This window comes from Mustela nivalis, assembly GCF_964662115.1.
Source record: "Mustela nivalis genome assembly, contig: HAP1_SCAFFOLD_1158, whole genome shotgun sequence".
NCBI classification, from domain to species: domain Eukaryota; kingdom Metazoa; phylum Chordata; class Mammalia; order Carnivora; family Mustelidae; genus Mustela; species Mustela nivalis.
This window is the reverse complement of record NW_028135506.1, coordinates 72,674-77,978: the sequence shown is the minus strand read 5'-3', so window position 1 is coordinate 77,978 and position 5,305 is coordinate 72,674. Positions and strand designations below refer to the sequence as shown.

General features: G+C 47.7%; 1 protein-coding gene across 1 annotated transcript in view; it reads left to right on the top strand.

Moving 5' to 3' along the window:
• Positions 1 to 5,305, top strand: part of LOC309857738 (uncharacterized protein) — a gene marked incomplete at its 5' end in the record, with an annotated part of 65,299 nt that overhangs the window by 30,565 nt on the left and 29,429 nt on the right. The window lies entirely within an intron of this gene.

Genomic DNA, 5,305 nt, shown 5'->3' with positions numbered 1-5,305 from the left:
CCCACCTTTTCCTCTGGAGTTCGTCTCCCTTGGCCTCCCTCCTTTAAGGACACTGGAGATAATGTTGGGTTCATCCAAATAATGCAGGATCATTTCCCCATCTCAAGATCCTCAAGTTTACGACATTGGTGAAGTCCTTGCCATATTAGATGACGTTCACAGGTACCAGGGATGGAGACATGAATATCTTTGGGGGGACATTTGTAGCCTGCCATGCATCCCTTTTTCCTTTTGACCATGAATATTTATGCAGATTATGTTATCTTTGACTGTACTGCAAAATCTCTTTGGGAGACTTGCAAATTGAAGGAGAAAATTCCCTCCTACCCACCCCCCCCCCCATTTTCCTTCAATTACCAATATCCAGGGATAAAGAACTTCCAACATTTTGTGATTTGTGATTTTGTGATTTGTATCAAAAATAAAATTGTGGGGTTGTCATTTCTACTCCCTTTACATTTCAAAAGATAATAATACATTAAAAATCAGCACCACATTTACATGGTTTAAACAGATCCACAGCAGGCATCTCTGTTCAAGTGTTAAATCTGTGCATAAGTGAGTGGTAATATTTTTTTAAAAAAATGTATTACACCCTATTCCCGCCCCAGGACTCCAGAGAGGTGCTTATGCTTGTCTTTCGTTTTTGGAGGTTAGGTCTTAAATTCCTCTGGATTTTTCTCCCTGATGGAGGAAATGATGATGAATTGATGAACAGAGCAGTGAAATGGAATTATTACTTGAATGGCCGGTGGGAGGTTAAGTGTGGAACGCACCACAGCTCCCTGTTCTGCCCTGATTTGGTGTAAGCTGGAGCTTACATTCTGTTCATGGACTCCCCCCCCCCTCCTTTCCTGCCACCCCCGCTCCCTCTGTTCCCACCCTCCTTGGTGACCTGGGCCCATTGGATTGTGCTGAGGAGGATTTTATGATTCTCATGTGTCTGTTCTCTAGCTCACCTGGCTCAAGAGGAGAGGGGAGGAGGTGATGGTAATTGCTCAGGCACTGAGTACAGGCACCGTACTAGGACATTGCCAGTGACCCCGTCCAGTGGCAGCTCTCTGTATTTTATGCAAGTGAAAGGAGGGAGCAGGATGAACCACTGGGGTGGGGCTGACTCTTTTTCTGTCCCTCTGGGTGGCTGTTTGCTCCCACGAACTTCCTTTGATGTAGGACAGCTTTTCTGCCTTCATCCACCTCCGACCATGGTGGTGGGACTGGCCCTCTTGGCATTGATTGGTTCACACACACGTTCTGTGCAGGACACTTAGCTATAAAGGGGAACAGAGAATAGGCCTGTTTCATGGAGCTTCTGTTCTAGAAAGACAGACATGAGCAGGGAACCAAGAAACTCAGGATCACGAATGCTCAGAAGTGTGCTGCGCGGAAAGGGGGAGGTGCTGGGAGAGATGCCTACTTAAAGCTGAATTTGACATTGGCCGAGTGGCGCCACCAGCCGTGTGTGTGGGAGCCCACGTGGTTTTACATCCACAGCTCGCCTGGGACTTCAGTTCTGCCTTTCTGTTCATGCATTCTCTCTCCTCGGTTTATTGTGAGTCCTTGGGGACAGAGGTGATGCTTCCTCATTGTCCCTCCAAAGCGGAGTGTGTTTTGTGACCGCAGGATGAAATCCCCAGAGTAATGTTAAGTTCTTGCACCTTCTCCTGGCTTTCTCATTTGAAGAGCTTTGTTCGAGGATCATCCTTCCCACAGTCCCTCACGTGAAAGTAATCAGCAGTTCAGTTTTCGGTTTTGCCAGTATATGACTGTCTTGGTTGCCATGAAGGGGACAATGGAGGGAAATGAGCAATAACCTGAGCAATTAGACTTGAAAAGGAATTTGGGGGACGGATAATGGAGAACCTGCTACATGAGGACCTATGTCAGATGCTTTGGGAGATTAAAAAAAAAAAAAAGAGGATGTGAGAAAATGGAATCTCTGCTATTGAAAGAGACATGGGGTGAGCCCTTCAAAAGTATTGTAGGACAATCTGTTCACGTTACACGTCCAGCGCGTGCTTTGCTGCGACGTGAACACACACGCGGGAGATGCCGTGCATGGAGGGACGAGTGTCGGCTCCTTAGAAACCTCGTGGGGAATTTCAAGTTTGGCCTTGCAAGAGTGGTTGGGATTTGGGGGGTGCTGGGAAGGATACACCAGCGCGCTTTCAAGGGTGACAAACATCTTCGTCTGTTCTGGCGGCTCTAACACGCAATCCTAGCGACTGTGCACGTTTAAATAACAAACCTCAATTTCGTGCCGTTCTGGAGGCTGGAAGTCCCGGATCCAGGCGCCGGCCCACTTCCTCCTGGTCCTAAGCGGTTGTCTTGCTGCTGTGCCCTCACCTGGCGCAAGTGGGGAAGGAGCTCTCTGGCGTCTCTTTTTAAGGGAACGAAGCGCCTTCATGAGGGTTCTACCCTTAATGAATGAATTTCCTCTACAGGCCCCACCTCTGATACAGTCACACTGGGGATTAGGCTGCAACACATGGATGTGGGATGACACGAACACTCAGGAAACAGCAGTAAATACACAGTACTTGAACACGCCTGACGGTTCCCTCGGTGGGAGAGAAGTGCTCTGCCTTTTCTGGATTTCTCGGGGTCCTGGGGAATCCTGGTGGGACGAGAAAGCCAGTGTGGCAGGGTTTTCCCACTGTGTTTCCTCACCAGTTGGAGACCACTGACTTAGCAGAAGTCGCCTGCCTGGCTGCTGGGCCCATGTGTCTGCCCCCACAGGCCCCGCGAGCTGGGGTCTTTGTTCTGAGCCCAGAGCCCCAGGGGCTGCTGGAGTGCGGGTGAAGGCCTGGCTGACAGAGGGGCCTGTGTTCTGTCCTCCTGCTCGTTCCCCGCTTCACTTGTCATGAATGAACAGCGCATGAGTGGAGAAAAGGAATGCATTTGGGCTTGAAGATGTGATTTTTAAGAGGCGGGTTTCTGACAACAGGTGGCAGAGATGGCCGGAGGGTGACAGCTCCCTCTCAGCGAGGCCAGCCTGTGGGGAGGAAGAGCAGACAGGCTCCCTATCTGGTATTTGACCCCGAACTGACCCGAGTTACCTGACTTAGCTTCATATTCAGTGTTAGGAGGGAACCTCCAATAACTGAACCCAGAGCAGTTTTTAAAATACCGATGAAAAACCATGAAGATGGGGGGGAGAATCAGGATGGGTTAAAGTTAGAACTGTTTTCCTTCTATCAAAAACTAAGCTCTCTCTTTCTCTTGTATCAAGAACGAATGCCTAGATTATTTCATATTGCCCCTCAGCCTACATTAGGCTCCCTCACATTTTTAGAATGTCTTTCTTGAGATCCTAGTAGGCAAGGATTTTTTTTTTTTAAATCATTTTCTTCCTTTTGCTTGTTTTTACAATGAAGTGACAGGAAATATGATTTATCCATTGAACGAATATTTATTTGTTCGGCAACCTGTCACGTTCCATTAGAATCCAGGCCAGGAATTGAGGCCTGTAAGGTTCCATTCCTGTTCTTCTAGAATTTTAGGCCCACCCTAGGAGGCAGATTTGCAGAAAGGAAGGCGTCGAGTGGTCAGGCGGAAGGTGGAGGGTTTGTACCAGGAAGTGGAGCAGCCCAGAGGCAGCTCCATGAGGAGTTGAGGCGAAGTAGGGAGCAGATTAGCCTCAGGCAGTAGGTTTGAAAGTCAGGAGAGATCAAAGGTCTGTGAGCTTTGTTGGTTTAAGGATATATTTTCTCTGTCTCTACTATATGTTTTGAACTGATCCCTGTCTGGGTTGCCATATTTATGAATGGCATAACCTCATTGATCATTTCTTCCACAGCTGATGAACCTCAGCTATGTGGCCTGAGCTAACTTGCCGGTTCTGGCTGCGGCTGCACAAGTGGCCCTCGGGGAGCAGGTGCAGAAGGCCCCTGCCTGCAGTGGCGGGGCGGGGTTGGGGGGGGTGGTTGGTTGCTGCTTGTTGGACCCAGGCAGAGCTTAGGTCAGTGCAGAAGCCAGCAGGGAAGTCAGCATCCCGGTGGCTGGTTTCCAGAGAGGGTTTTGGCTTCCATCCCCCCAGGGACACGTAAATGCTTCATTTGGACCTTTGGTTGTGCAGTTGGGTGTGGAGTTTATGCTTTAAGTAGCTTTTCTTATTCTGATGGAACATTTATTCAGAGTTGGACCTCCTCTGTCCTTTCTACAAGTCTTTATGAGGCTTAAGCCTGGGAACAGATTGCTATGAAACACTTTTGGTGGTTATCATTATTATTTCTTTAATGCTACCATGTCCTGTCTGACAGGATGTAATTCTTTAATAAGTATTTGATGTGATCCTTCAGAGGCATTGAAGCATTACAGTATATAAAAGGATACCTTGGAACTTTATAATTAAACCATTTACTTATAAGATTTTAAGGATCAAGTTAGAATAGTTTTCTACAAAACATAAGTGGCTGTTTTATGAATATATTTGTGACCGATTCCTGTCCAAAGAGGAATCTTTTTTTTACTGGAAATGGTATCTGAGTATATTATTAGATGTAAAGTTTTTCTTACTTCTGTTTTAAAAAAAAGCAACAGTTTTCTTGAAGAAAATTAGGGCTTGGTCATCTCCCACCCAGCCACCCAACTCAAAGTAGCTTGAGCCAAACATGGGATTTGTTGACTTACATAGTAGGGAATCCAAGGGGAAAGCTGGCTTCTGTGGGGACTTGAGTGTGCTCTGTATATTGGCCTCATTTTCTTTTGGGTCTGAAAGATGGCTACAGCAGCCCTTACAGTGTGGACCCAGCCCGAAAGGAGACCCTTTTTTTCCTGTTGTTGCTAAATCAGGTCTTAGGCATTCCTTTGGCCTGGGTCACGTGCTCAGTGCTGTGGACAGGGGAGTGGGCACCATGCTGGGCCTCTTCTTCCGCAGAAAGGGTGGGCCAAGCTGATGGGTCTTCTGTTGTTGGGGGAGGGGCCTTATGTTCAGGCTGAGGCCAATGTATAGTAAGCACAACAGGAAGTCGTGGTACCAACAGTGTCCCCTGCTTGTCTCCTTCCTCCTCTTGGTGGTATTCAAATGCGCCTTGAGGTTATGGGTTAAACTCAGCACTTCTCAAACTTGGTTTTATTCAAGTACCTCGTGGCCAAGAAGAATGAACTTAGGCTGGGGTTGTGGCGGCAGGGGTGAGCAATCAGCACCCCACACAAATAATGGAGAGGAAATGACTTTCTTCATTACTTCCTAAGCTGTGGGAGGGATTCACCAAGAGAGGGGGGGAAGCCCAGGATTCTTCCTGTGACATTTTCAGGCTCTTGATGGTGGAAAGATTTTGTGTGTCCTCTTCGTGAGAGGGTG